The following is a 15,448-nucleotide window of genomic DNA, read 5'->3' as shown; positions in this document are numbered from 1 at the left end:
TTGTTTTTATAGTTATTTAATCATATAGTTATATAAGGAATATCTGCTGAATACCTACTATGTCAGGTAACTTGCAGGTGCTGAGAAGAAAGGGATGAACAAACTAGACCTAACTGCCCTCATGGAACTTAGAGTCTATGGTAGAGAAAAGATAATAATCAATTATCAGGGATAAATAGATACATTTTGTCACTGAGCTTTGAATGAACAGATTAGATGCTATTGTTACTGGAATTGATTTCTCTGGCCCAAGACTACAAGAGACCAGATCCAATAGTGAAAGGCATAGGCAAGGCTTTATTGGGGCTAGAGCTCCAGCTTAGGTTCCCACTCCGACCAGTATGCTAATATGGGAAAGGGGATATAAGTGCCTCATTCTGATTGATTGGAAGGGCCTTGTCCTTATTGGTTGATATTCAGGCAATTCAGGCAGCGCACAGGTGCTTTTTGGAGACCTAGAATCTTCTGTCTTCAGTCTGGCTTGTATATGGGGCCTTGTATATGCAGCCAGGCTGCATTCTGGTTGTGCCCTGTAGGAAAAGGGTTTAACAATAACAGCCAACAAAAAGCTCCCCAGATATGTAATGTTTTTCACTTGGGGCTAGTTCCCATGGCCCCTAACTGTGCTAGTATGAAGTTGATCACTTATAGTTGGGATTCTAAGAAGGATTCTGTGAGAATGTGCTATTTGAGCAAATCTTTGAAGGGAGTGTAGAAGAGGGGAAAAGGAGAACATCGTGGATGATAGAGAAAATGAGGAACTGAGAGCCCCAGGGATTGAATTTAACTGACCTATTGGCAAGGATTAGAGTGAAGGAGATCATAGGAGATAGCAAAGTTCAGTGACTGGGGGGAGTGCGCAGAAGATGGACTAGCTGAAGGGTGGGAGCCTGAGAACTGCTGGCCTTTGTCTTGGGTTTTATTTTGTTCTTAAAAAGAAAGCAGAGGAGGAATGGTCCAAAAGTTTTCTCAGAGGAGGAAGGGATATCAGTCCTAATTCTCAAGTATAAGAGGTGTGAAAGATTAAAAAGCCACAACTTGTTGTGGTGGCCAGGAGAATGTGCCTTGCAGACCTCGGACTCCAAGGAAATTAATTTACCAAAGGCCCCAGCTGCTGCTCTGGCACCATGGCCATGCTTCCCACATGCTACCCCCAGCGCTTCCCGAGTGAGGCAGGAATACTAAGGCAACACTGCTCTTGGGAGACGTGAGTCCACTTTGATGGCTGCTTTTGCCTCAAGGACTCCTGGATGGTGCTCACCCATCCTTAGACTGCACAAGAACAGTCTAGAATGCTTCCCTCATGCCCCCCTTCATTCGTGTCAGACCTGCATCGCAGTCCTGTGACTCTCCTAGCCTTTTCTGGCTCCTTCCTCATTTTCTCTTACCCAGGTATTATCCCTAAGAAAGTCTTCTTTCCTTTAATCCCATTGTAGGTCTACTTCTCAGAAGAAGACAGATAAGAACAGACTCCAGGACTTCATTACCAGACTTCAGTTCAGGCAAATATCTGCAGAGCCTGCACAGGGATGAAGGCCAAAGAGGGTTTGCTAATGATGGTGGTCCAAAAGTCCTTAATGGCAGAGAGGATGGAGTTGAAAAAGACACATTTTTAAAAAATGGTATCTTTTGCATCATTTTAAAAGAGGTTGTTGCTTACCTAGCGACAATTATTAAGACTATAAAGAAAAGATGTTTTAAGAAAAGGTATTGTGAAACATGCCTAAAAGGTATGAAAAGTGTGTCACTTCTTTTTATAGTCCCCTCATTGACAAGTGGGGGAAATTCTTTCATTCTTCACCAGTCAGCATCCCTAAATTCATTCTTCCTTTCTTTTCAGGTATGGCAGAGAGAAATCTCACACCCTACTCCCACCCCGTGCTGCTGTTTGGGGGTTTTGCTGTCAGATCTCAAGTCCATTAGTGTGTGGTCTGATGCCCAGGACTGGGATGAGGCATACCTGGAGGGCTAAGCTTAAGGGGGCAGGCTCAGAGCAGACACCCCTCACCCCCAAACCTGCAGGGGCTTAAGAGTGAGTTTCTTCTCATTAGTGTCAACCTGGCCCTAGCACTGTGCAGGCTATCCAAGGATTCAGAGGGGGTAGAGAAGTTACTTGTAGGAGATTTTAGCCCAAAGAATTAAGGCAATCCAAGGCTTTTACTTCTCTGTTCAGGCCTCAGGAGACAGACACTCAGGGCCTGAATCATGCCTGGAGCTACTTATTCTTCTCTTCTACCATCAATAATTTTATACAAATTAATTTCTGTGTGAAAAGGCTCAAGGGTATTTTGTCCCAGCACAGTAGGGAAATTGGAGATAATTCTTTATACATAAGCCTTAGTACTTCCCCCCCCAATGATTAGTAAAGCTACTTTCTTTCTTTCTTTCTTTCTTTCTTTTTTTTTTTTTAAGATTTTATTTATTTACTCATGAGAGATACACACACACACACACAGATAGGGGCAGAGACACGGTCAGAGGGAGAAGCAGACTCCATGCAGGGAGCCTGATGTGGGACTGGATCCCGGGACTTCAGGATCATGCCCTGGTTCGAAGGCAGGCGCCAAACCGCTGAGCCACCCAGGGATCCCTAAAGCTACTTTCTTAATCTCATACCACCAGCTTTCTTGAGTTGTTAGCCTTTCAGTTCTCCAGTGCAATAGGTTTGGAGATGATTGTTCACAATTTTTGAGGATTGGTCTGTTAGGTAATATAAATAAAAGCAGTGTGTGTTGATTTGGAATCATTTGGAAAGTTCCAATGTCAATATTTGACAGAAAAGACAGCTGAGAAGGCATGTTGGGTAGTAAGGAGAAAGTTAATAAAGGTAATGAGATCAGAGTGAGAACAATAATGAAAATCCAACTAGGCATGAGTATTTTTTTTAACAAGATCAAAAATTTCTAATTCACTTTCAGATTTGTAGAGACTGATATGTTGTAGTTGTCTGTGGCTTTTAGAATTGGCAACAACAGTTGTGATGAATCAGAATAATAGTTCAGCCAAATTTGATCAGCACTTTCGGAGAACCAGGTTCAGCAACCTAAGACTTCTTAAGAACCTTCCTAGATGCCTACATTTTACAAATCAGTAAAGAGTTTTCAATTTATTATTTATTTATTTATTTATTTATTTATTTATTTATTTTTAATTTTTTTTTAATTTTTATTTATTTATGATAGTCACAGAGAGAAAGAGAGAGGCAGAGACACAGACAGAGGGAGAAGCAGGCTCCATGCATTGGGAGCCCGATGTGGGATTCGATCCCGGGTCTCCAGGATCGTGCCCTGGGCCAAAGGCAGGCGCCAAACCACTGCGCCACCCAGGGATCCCGAGTTTTCAATTTAAAAAAAGGAAGTGGAGAAGAAGATGGACATGGTTTTGCTGAGTATTTTCTTTTAAGTAAGGAAACATTTTTTTTTAAAGATTTTATTTATTCATTCATTCATTCGAGACAGAGAGAGAGAGAGGCAGAGACACAGGCAGAGAGAGAAGCAGGCTCCACACAGGGAGCACGATGCGGGATTCGATCCCGGGACTTCAGGATCATGCCCTGGGCCAAAGGCAGCACTAAACTGCTGAGCCACCCAGGCTCCCCAGGAAACATTTTAAAACTCAGCTACCATCTATTATCATAGTGGTTTAACTCTCCTGGAGTAGGAATGGCAAAATCCCAGAGGAAAGCTGGGTCTTTCCATAAGAAGGGAAGGCTGGCATTTTACAAACATTTCTCTCTCTTTCTCTCACTCACTCACACACTCTTTAGTTTGTACTTAATATTATTTTCTCTTTTCAATATTGACTCTTTTTCATAGATTAGCCCTAGTCCACAGATAAACAGTTGAGAACTACAGATTTTCGACTCTACTTTTAAAAAAGCAAGAAGTTTAAGATATTCTAGAAAGATAGAGATCTATTTCACTTTTTAAAATCTATGATGGTATTTTTAAAAAGTGTAATACTATTCTTTTTTTTTAAAGATTTTATTTATTTAAGGGAGAGAGAGAGAGAGAGAGATCACAAGCAGGGGGAGGGGCAGAGGAGCAAGCAGACTCCTTGCTGAGTGCAGAGCCTGATGGGGAGAGGCTCCATCCCAGGACCCTGAGATCATGTCCTAAGCTATAGGCTGATGCTTAACTGACTGAACTACCCAGGAACTCCCCAAAATGTAATACTATTCTGACTACAGAGATTTTTTAAATTCATGTCAAATACTGCCTGCCTTGGTACATACTAAATTATTTTACTTTTATAATCTCTCATAGTAAAAGACTAAAACTTTCCTAAGCTTTTATTGTCAGAGGCCATTTAACTTAAATTCCTATATTCCTTGAATAATTATTTATAAAATTTTCAAATCTTTATGTTGAGAGAAATGGAGGCGGGACGCTTGGTGATCTTCTTGTCCTACAAAGTTTAATGTCCCATCTAGTGCAACATCAGACAAGAGATTTCCATGACCATTTTTTTTTTGTGGGGTTCAGATGTCAAGAATATGACCCATGAGGTGAACTGCAAGATTAAGCAGAGGAGCATCAACAGCCATCATTCGAACCAAGTCATTTATAGTTCTCCTCTACAACACACCTGCTACTCCAGATGAACTTCTGCTGCTCCGTGAAGTACCCTAATTTGCATGGACTTTCAGTGACCTATCTGTAAGCACACAGCAAGCACACACCTGCCTGAAAGGCTGGGCCCTCTTTTTAACTCACCACAGGGAAGTATAATAAAGCAAGACACCATAGATTAAAAATTATAGACATTAAAGAGGAAATAGGAGTAGCAAATGATGAGATTAAGTAATAATAGTGTGATAGAGAAAGGATAAGACAGAACCAAAGTTCAAATAAATTGATTTATATCCAGGAAATTCTCTGTGGGCTCTGACAGTTTCTTTCATGAAGCTGAAATGCAGCAAGGTAAAATTCTTTCATTTTCAGGTCTTGCAAAATGATGAACTCAGTTTGTTGGAGAAAACTTGAGGGAATGGAGCTTGAGCCTCTGAATGCACAGTTGGCTAATAGGGTTATGATAGAACTAAGGTCCACAGAGAGACAATGGGTGCAGGCAGCTCCCAGAGCTTCTGGTAATCCACAAGGACACCCCTCCTTACCGTGTATGGTGTCTTCAAGTCTTGGTTGAGAAATACTAAGGTGGTAGGTGCATCTTTTCAGTGCATTTTTGTACAGGCAGTTTTAGGAAGTAATTTCTATTTCCTTGAAACAAGATTGGTTCTACTACAGAATAGGAGGATAAATAGGAACTACACCATGGGGAAGTAGGTAAAGGAATATGTGGGAGAGGAAGTCAGGAAGACTGGTTCATTTTGACTTTGCTGAGAACAAGAATTGTGTTGCTAAGGGGAGACTACAGCTATGTCTAGACTTTTGTCCTTACCCGTAAAATAAAAGTTTTAGATTTGATCTTTAAAAGTTCATTTTAGCTCTAAAATGTTCTAATGCATGATGTGTTTTCTATCTCCTGAGGAACCTCTCTCATGAATGTTCATTTCATTGCGGTGTTTGTCCTGTTAGAGATTTCAGACTAAAATCGATGTACAACACTGCTCATTGTTAAAACATTCTGAGGAGTCAAAATGCTCTTGAAGGAAATACATCATGCTACTTCATACAGATATGCTAAAATGAAGACACTACAATATAGATATACCAAAATGAAAATAAGAATTAGTATGGTTAACTAGAATAAAATGGATTATACCTGTCATTGTTGCAAATGAAGTCACCCTAAAAAATCTTCTCATACAACCTGTTTGGCTGTTTGGGTTTTGTTTTTGTTTTTGTGTTTTTTACATTTTCTTTCTAAAACATCTTTCCTAAAGGTGAATTGCATTACTCCTGTAGTCTATTACAGCTGAAAGATCATTACTAAAGCTACAGTCATGAATAAAGTCATAGCCACAGGAAATTGACTTCTCATACATCGAAGACTGCAATTCAGGCTCTCTTGGCTTTCTTGACCCTCCTACAGTGATTTTTCTTTCAATACTTCAGTTGGTCATGCATCTGCCAACCCCACCATCAATTTTCTTTTTGTTTTTGCTTTGATCTGTGCCCTAAGCCAGTGAAAGAGGAGGTTCTTATTCTCGAAGACGGGGGCACCTAAGCTCATTCTGGCTTCTGGAGGGGTTTGGCTATCAGAGGCACAGCAGGAAATAAATAGGCAGGAGGAGAAGGTAAGATTTCTTCTCTCCCCTTTGGCTTTGGCTCTGGGGCTGTGTCCCTCTCACATAGCTGAATTCTCAGTTGGTCTGGAAACACTGCTTCTTCCATTTGCCCAAATAGCCTTAGGGCGGTAATGGGTTCCTGCTGTTGCTACTTCCTGGCTGACTCACCATCTTTTACTGGTTCCTTTAATCCTGCAGGTGACTCTGAAAATAGTACCTTTATTCAATTCTCTTCATGCTCCCGATGAGAATGTCTCCTGCTGACTAGTATGCCATCTTTCAAGAGTTTATAAAGTCTTCTTGTTACAGAATCAGCAAAAGTACATTTATCCCCCAGAAGGTGTACTTTGATTTTGAAGTTTAATAGTTCTGTGAATTTTTTAAAATAAAGATATTACATAAAAAGGAAACAGATTTCTTTGTAGCTGTAGTAAGCTTTTTAATTACTTTTGTCAATAATCACGCCAACCTGCTTACGGCCAGTACTTAAAGAGTTGACAATGCAACAGTCTCCATTATGCCTTTTTCTTTCTTTTAGGCCTTCCTTCTCACCCTACTGAAAAAGAAGTCAATCTCTTTTGCACCTCCCCCCTCCAAAAAAAGAAAAAAGAAACTTACCCAAATCTTTTTGGATACATTAATTCTTATCAGTGCCACTTTATACCTGAGAGAGCAACTATTTCTATTTTGTGATTTTTTTTTTTCAGACTCCTTAATGTTTATGTGGCAATCACTGGTATAAGATTGACTTTCCAGTGTCACCACAAAACACATCATAAGGCATCCACAAAAGACTAAAGATACTAGAATAAGCCAACTGATAACTGAGCTTTGATATACTGAGCTGCCATCATCTCTCTTTTCACTTAACGAATTCTTTGAAAGGAAGTTGGAAATAAAAGGCAAGGAGCAAAATGCCCAGTTGCCCAACAGAGATTTCTTTAAACTAAAGATCACCTAACACATTTGTTTCTCCTTCCTTTTTTCTTGTTAACTATGTCTGATCCTGCTGTACAGGTGCTGGTTGATACATTTTCCCTGTGCTGCTTCTCTTTTTTCTTCTACCTTTAACTCTTCCTGGATTCAGAGTATTTATGAAAAGATTTTATCAAAGAACTACATTCTTGAATTGAGACTCAGAATCTCCGATCACAGAACAAAACTAAAAGGCAATTAAATTTTGTAAACTCTTTATTAAATGATAGCATTGTGACATTTGCCATGGGTTAGTATATGTAGCAAGAAAACTGTTCTACTTTTGATGGACAAATTTTGGTCACTTATACATACTCCAAACTGTGGAACTTGCTACTGGGATAACAGAACATCTCAAAAATCAATGAAATCGATGCCTGTGGTATGCTACCTGAGTTTTTCCCCTCCCTTGTCCCACTCCTTTTGCTTTCTCCTTTTTTTAAGGGTTAAACTGGGTGGTTTTCAGAGTTTTACAAGAGAACTATTAGTGAAAAACAATCTGATACATTCAACTTACTAAGGCCCTACTCTTTCCCTCTAATCTTTCAGCAAGACCCAAGGGAGGCTAAAGTTTAGATCAGTCTATTCTCCACAAGAACTTTGATTCACTATTAAATTCCGTCTAATGAAGATGACTTTGCCATCCCACGGCCATCAGCAGGCTATGTGTGGGACAATGCAAAACCCACCTTGTATAGAGGAACATTGTTCTTTCTTCTTAGTTACTCCAGTTGAATAGAATTTCATGGAAATTCACATGCACAGGAGACCTGTGAAATCACTAAGAGTATTAATCTCTAGGGTGCCTTGGTGAGTCAAGTTAAGGAAATAACTATTTTGCTTAGGTACACACTCGTTCATGTCTTACAGCATGTCATGTTTATGATAAGAGCAAACAGCTGAGATAGAGACTCAGGGTGGGGAAGGAGGCAGAAAAAGGGATTTTTCTTTTCAGTGATAAAAGTTAAGGTTATAACTTAAAGAATGATGTAACTATTTGCAGAGTATGCACTAATCAGATTGAATCTAATTTCTTGTCTTGCAGATAAGAAACAAAAAAAGAGAGAATGTACAAGTTCTTTAAGCATTAAAGAATTAAAAAAAAATTTTTTCATTAAAGATTTTCTGCTGAGTGAAGTAAGTCAGTCAGAGAAGCTGAGTGAAGTAAGTCAGTCAGAGAAGGACAAACAGTATATGTTATCATTCATTTGGGGAATATAAATAATAGTGAAAGGGAATATAAGGGAAGGGAGAAGAAATGTGTGGGAAATATCAGAAAGGGAGACAGAACGTAAAGACTGCTAACTCTGGGAAACGAACTAGGGGTGGTAGAAGGGGAGGAGGGCGGGGGTGGGAGTGAATGGGTGACGGGCACTGGGGGTTATTCTGTATGTTAGTAAATTGAACACCAATAAAAAATAAATTAAAAATAATAAATGTAAAGAGAAAAAAAAGATTTTCTGATATGTCAACCATACACACTGAAAAGATCACAAATTGTGAAATAAACTTTGATTCTGAAATAAGCTATTCTAGTTAATAAAATTCTGTAATTACAATGCTTACTTCTGCTTACTAATAACTTCACACAGCACGTTAAAAATTAGGCAAAATAAGACAAATGTAACTACGTAAATAATATTTTTTTCTGTGGTAAAGATCCAAGTTAATGCCTGAGACAAAGATTTGTATTTTTAAGAAGCAGTACAGCAGGGGCACCTGGGTGGCTCAGTCAGCTAATCATCTGCCTTTGGCTCAGGTCATGATCTCAAGGTCCTGGGATCAAACCCCATGTGATGCTCTCTCAGTATGGAGTCAGTTTTTTCTTCTCCCTCCATGTTTCTCCCCCTTCCCTGGCTTGTAATGGCTGTCTCAAATAAATAAATAAATAAATAAATAAATAAATAAATAAAATTCTTAAATAAAAGAAGCAATACAGCATTATATTTATATATATGGGCTTTTAAATTCCACCATATACAACCTGTGTCACTTGTATACATATATTACTTAACGTCCTTGGGTCTCAGTTTACTCCTTTATAAAATGAGAATTATTTGTCTATGAAACTACTGCCTAAGTTGTATGTTAATGTGAAAATTCACTGAGATAATATATATAAAGCACTTAGAAGAGTATTTGAAGCATTAATAAATGTGTTACTATTATTAATATTTTATTCATTCAGATACCACGCATGCAACAACTTTGAATCAGTGAAGTAGAGATGCTTAACATTAGATTTCAAATAATGGTTTTAAGATATAATTCATATGTATTACTTAACATGAAGCAAAATGTTAATTCCTAATAATTCTTTTTCATTAAACTAGTTAGAAAAAAATGTATCATAATTTCTTTACCTATTTAATGGACACTTGTTTTCATATTTTGGCTATTATAAATAATGCTGCAAAGAACCTGTGGTGAGATATTTCTGAGAGTTACTGATTTCATTTTTGGGGAGTAAGTACCCAGAAGTAGAATTGCTGGGTCATTTGGTATTCTATTTTTAATTTTTTGAGGAAACTTCATAATGTTTCCCATGGTGGCTATACCAGTTCACATTTCCACCAACAGTGTGTGAATGTTCATTCCTTTTTCTCCACATCCTTATTATCACTTGTTATTTCTTGTCTTTTTGATAGATAACTATGGGTGAAAGAAGAGCTCATCAGTGAATTTAGGAAATATTTTAAACCAATAATTAAAACACGAAATTACAAAAATTGCACAATGAAGCTAACAGTGCTTAGAGGGAAATTTATACATTGAAGTGTTCATGTGGAAAAAAAGAAAGATATACTACCAGTGAAAGTAGAGAAACAATGGAAAAATTTAACAATGTTAAAAGATCAACAACATGGTTAGGGTCCTACCAAAAGAAATTAAGAAATGAGGAAAGGGAACATAAGTTATATGTATATCAGGAATAAGGGGAGATATAACAACATACAGATCTTATAAAGACATTAAAAGAAAAATAAGAGAATAGATGAACAACTTTTTTTTTTATTTTTTATTTTTTTATTTTTATTTTTTGAACAACTTTATACCTACATCTAACAACTTAGATGAAGTGGATAAATTTTTTGGGAAATACAATTTACCAAAACTTATACAAAATAAAACAGAAAATCTGAAGAGCCGTATTATTTTTATAAATTTATCAATTGATTATAAGAACATTTTTTCCTCTTTGTTTCATACCTGATATTTTATCATACAGTCTTAATGTATTTGTGTATGCCGTGAATCCCTTTTGTCTTTCTGGGTGGCTATAGCAAAATACCACAGCCTGAGTAGCTATAAACCATGGACATTTATTTCTTACAATTCTGGAGGTTGGAAGTCAAAGATCAGGTTGCTGGGGCGCCTGGGTAGCTCAGCTGGTTAAGTGTTAACTCTTGATTTTGACTCAGTTCATGCTTTCAAGGTCGTGAGATTGAGTCCTGTGTTGGGCTCCTTGCTGGGTGTGGACCCTACTTTAAAAAGAAAAAAAAAAAGAAGGACTGCTTTTTCACCAAGAGCTAAATATATTCTCAGTCCAACCACATTGGCAGCCTTGCTTGAGGCTCTGCATTCAGCAAGGAGTCTGTTTGGGACTCTGTCTCCCTGTCTCCCCCTCTAAAATCAATCAATCAATCAATCAATCAATCAATCTTATAAAAATCAGGGTGTCAATGTGGTTTTGGTGAGGACTCTCTTTTGAGTTGCATACTTCCTGTTGTATCTTCACATTGTGGAAAGGGTGAGGGATCTCTCCTTGGTGTCTTTTTTATAAAGGCACTAATCCCATTTATGGGGGCTCTACCCACATAACCTAATTGCCTGCCAAAGGTCCTACCTCCTGATACTATCATATGAGGCAATAGGATTTCAACATATGAGTTTTGGGGGGACACAGTTGTTCAGATGATAGCACCTTCTCTGGAAGTGAAGAGAAGCTACCCTTTTCAGAATAATGCACAAATGTGCATTTATGCATAAAGAAAAATATACAAGATTACAATAGAAAATTATTGCATTGAAATACAATTATCAAAATATTTGTTATAGTATTTTATGTACTTTCTTATTAACACCCAAAATAATCGGATTAATTAGTAGATCTAATAACTATAATTATTTCAGAGTAATTTTGAGTGTAAATGCTATTTTGAGATAGCTGAAATAATAGTAATAGGATATCAAACAATCTCAGATTGCTATTGGCATTTTATACCTGATTTTGATAGATTTGGCTTTTTTTGTCAAATATTACTTAAATATGAAGTTCACCATGAATACTTCAAGTCTGCAAATTATATAAATAAAGGTCTTACCCAAAGTGGTGCTTAGTAATAATTATTATTTTTCACTTTAGCTTTTTCTTTTGCTCCTAAAATAGTGGTGGCAATCAGGTTTGCATAAGATTACTAAACTGTTGTGAAAGTTCCAGAATGTTGCATCTAGGGTTGCACTTTATTTCAAGGAATGTGGGCCTGTTTAAAAAGCAGGAAGAGATTTGGGTTCTGGAATAGAAAAGTTGGGTAAATTAGTTGTATCAAGTTGCTATTGTTTGTATTTTGCGAAGAAATCTTTGAATGAGGAATAAAGGAGGATGAAACTGCTCGAAGAGGAAGACAAAAGATAAAAAAAGATGAAAAATGGCACAAGAGAAACACAAAACGTGGGTCAATCAAAGGTTGCTTTTTCTAACATCTTACTCTGATGAAAGAAGCTCTAGAATAGGATTTTTGGAATACACCAAAGGAAAATGTGTTCTCTGTGCTATATACTTACTTAGGTATTTAATCCGGGGAGTTCCTTCCTATAGATATGTGGGGTCTTTGTGTCCTCTACATTCCCCTCTTCCGAAGGTCAGTTTTTCTTTTTTTCAGATTATTGGTTAGTTTAGACATGAATGTTTGTAAGGAAGTCAGGGGAAAAAAGACGCAACATTGATGGCCTGTATATGAAAATAAACAATCAGATTAAAAGTATAGCTGAACACAGGTTCAGTTAAAAACATAAAGATCTTTGAACCAATTTTCCATTAGCTTAGGGAAAAAAGAAGAGATGGAATCAGGTAGGATGTCCTACCAGACTTTGATGCTCTCTGGCTTGGCATAACTGTATGCAGAGCAATAGCTACATGGCCTTCCTTATTGAATTGAGTCTATAGATACCCTCACATATAGGAATCTTCCTAGGTGGAGATATATATGTTAAAAAAGATTACATGACCCTTTTCCTATTAAAAAGAGTTTGAGGCTACCATTGAAAGTGAAGATGAGAATATAAAAACTAAAGAACATAGGCTCTATAATTTAGTGAGAGAAAATTGAAGGGTTTAAATGAAGATGAAATAGATTAGCAAATGAATAGAGGAGTTTCAGAAGTTAATTTTTTTCCTTAGATTTCTTTTATCAAGCACAAAGAAGAAATCTGAAAGTGATTTCTCTCTTTCCCCCTATACCTCTGTCATATCCTATTGGTTAGAAGCAAGAACTCACATTCAAAGGCAAAAGATTTATAGGATCTCAACATGGGGGCCCGTTGGTTCTGTCGACTGTAATTGACCCTCTGGCTTCCAACAACGCATGTCCCTTTCGCATTTAAAATACATTCACTCTGTTCCAAGTTTCTCAAGACTCTCACCCCATTATGTCTTCAGCTCAAAGTCCAGAGAAAATGGGTGCAGGTATGGCTGAGGTTTCCAAGTGTGATCCATGAAGTATAGTTCCTGGGGCACCATTCTTCTCCATCTGTAAGACTGTGAAACTAAAGGTGGTATGAAGCTAAAGTTAGTGGTAGTGCGAGTATAGGCTAACAGCTGAAGACATTCTAGTTCTAAAATAAAAAGGGAAATAGAGGTAAAAAGGAGTCATTGGTTGAAGCAGGACTGAAATCCAGCTGGCCAAACTCCAGCCAGTATCCCTTCATTGGGCTTCAAGGTTTGGATTTCCAGGCCTCCTTGGCTCTTGGCGCCATCCTCTGGCTTTTGTCCTTTGAATAATTTTTTTTTCATTACAGGTAATACATGTTTGCAGCTGAGTTGTTTTATCCTCCTACTTTGTGGCAGCAGGATTCCGGGGAATCTCTTTTGTTTTGTATTCTTCATCCCTTTTGGTCCAAGCTGGAGTCCCGGGATCGAGTCCTACATCGGGCTTCCTGCATGGAGCCTGCTTCTCTGTCTGTGTCTGTGCCTCTTTCTCTCTCTCTCTGTGTCTATCATGAATAAATAACTAAAATCTAAAAAAAAAAAAAAAAAAAAAAAAAAGAGCTCTGTGGGTCTTCTCTGGATCTCAAAGAGTTCTCTCCATTAAATGCAAGTCATATCTATGGATTTTTTTTTTTCAGGTAATCTTTTCTCCAGCTCCTACATATATGGCTAAGGGACAATGGCCTTAAGCTTCCTAGAGAGCATATAGTCAGATGGAGAGGGTCCATATGGGACACCTGTAATTTCTTGAAACACCTTTTGCATGACTAAATACTCTGATTATTTGATCTGAGATTTTTAGCAAGAGGTTGCAGAGTCAGAACCTTAGCATTTTTCTAGAACATGTTTTCCTGACAGTGAAAATTTTAGCATCTTTTGCAGTCTGGAGAGATTGAAAACTTCCCAAATCATCCACACTTGGCTCCTTTTTTCAATCTATCTCTTTCCTCTTGCATTTTACTACAAGCAGTAAGAAAAAAAACAGCATCCTCAACACGTTGTTGGAAAGTCTCCCTCACACTATAACCAAATATACTACTTACACATCCTGTTTTCCATATAATTACAGAGACATGATCTCTAAATATCCAACCACCATATAATACATTTGCTCCTTTCTCCAGTTTGCTGGGACGTGGCTCACCATTTCCTCTGAGCCCTCGGTGGCAGTGTCCTTGAAGTCCGTATTTCTATGAACAGTGTGTTCACTGTGATTTAGGCTTTCTCTATCATGCTCCTCCCCCCGCCGCCCAGCTCCAAAGCTGCTCTGCTGTGTTAGGTCCTTGTGACAGCAGCCTTGTACTTGCAGGTATCAATTTTCTATACTGCATAACAAATGATGACAAGCTGATAGCTTAAAACAATACATATCTATGATTTTCATAGTTTCCATGGGTTAGGAGTCGAGGTACAACACAGCTGGAGTGTCTGCTCCAGGGTCTCCGCAAGCTGGAATCCATCTGTTGACCAGAGCTGCAGTCTTACTAGAGGCTAAGCAAAGATCCACTCTGAGCTCCCCAGGTTGTTGGCAAGATTCTTGTCCTTGTGCATGTGGGTCTGACATCCCTATTATCTTACTGTTGGCTGGGACTGCTCAGTTCCTAGGCTGCCCACAGTTCTTGGCCCTCCAACCCTCTCTTTAGACCCCCTCACAATGAGATAGTTTACTTCCCAAGCCTAGCAGGACAGCCTCTCTACTCCCTCTCAAATAATATTATTTTCCCCATTTCTCCACATTTTAGGCCACAGAAATAGTGATAGGATAATTTTAGGCAAAACCTCCATGTTTTGTATTTGTCACATTCTCTACTAATTTAATGGTATGTCTGCCTCAGATACTGAGAATGTTATGGTTTTATATTCTCTCCACTCCCTCCCTTTAAAAATAAAAATAGAATGGAAGTACATTGGGGGACAAGCAGTACCAGAATATAATAAAACAGAACAGATTGCTTTCGTTTTGCTACTAATTCATCTTTGAAAAAAACAAAATAGATATGCAGCTATTAACTATTAGAAAATAAGTATGCAATATAAGCATGGCGTTTCCTTATTTATTAATAAATAATGACAAGAATAACTACAGTTACCTTCAATGAATGATTTCAGTTGATAATAGTTTATTCAATAGAAGAAATTCGTTAAAAACTAATAGATGCTTCTGGATACTATCACCAGCAATATGACTCCTTCCAACCATTTACAATGAAGGACTCCATTTGCTCACCTTTGTACATAACGTAGTGGCTGCTCTGAGTCAATTGCTATCACGATGTCAGTGAAGAAGTATTCAGCTCTATCTATAGGGAGCCTATCTTTGAATGGTTCTCACCAATAGCAACTCAAATCCAATTTTTATTTTTATTTTTTCTTACATTTTCAACTTCCATCAGACTAAGTTAGTTCTTGGCACCAGTTTATCCAATTTCAAGGAGTAAGATGATTCTGAATGGAGCATCAATTCCCCTTTAAAATTTATATACTTATCGTTTACCTTTAATTCTAGGGTGCCTCTTTTCCAGATCAGGACCTCTTTGTTGTTTACCTGGACTACCACAATTGGCTCACATTTCAAA

At 37.9% G+C, this 15,448-nt stretch overlaps 1 long non-coding RNA gene across 3 annotated transcripts in view; it reads left to right on the top strand.

The window, feature by feature from the left end:
* LOC140623707 (uncharacterized) overlaps window positions 1-6,205 on the top strand; it is a 169,840-nt gene extending 163,635 nt beyond the window's left edge. For 2 of the 3 annotated variants that reach the window (XR_012023268.1, XR_012023265.1), the window contains exons 6-7: window positions 1,437-2,032; window positions 4,485-6,205. This is a non-coding gene — a long non-coding RNA (uncharacterized lncRNA). The remainder of the gene's footprint in view (window positions 1-1,436; window positions 2,033-4,484) is intronic. The other variant, XR_012023267.1, reaches the window with a different exon arrangement.
* The last annotated feature ends 9,243 nt before the right edge of the window (window positions 6,206-15,448 follow it).

This window comes from Canis lupus, chromosome 33 (genome assembly GCF_048164855.1).
Source record: "Canis lupus baileyi chromosome 33, mCanLup2.hap1, whole genome shotgun sequence".
NCBI classification, from domain to species: domain Eukaryota; kingdom Metazoa; phylum Chordata; class Mammalia; order Carnivora; family Canidae; genus Canis; species Canis lupus.
Note: the sequence above shows the minus strand (reverse complement) of the source record. Positions and strands in the feature narration are given on the sequence as shown.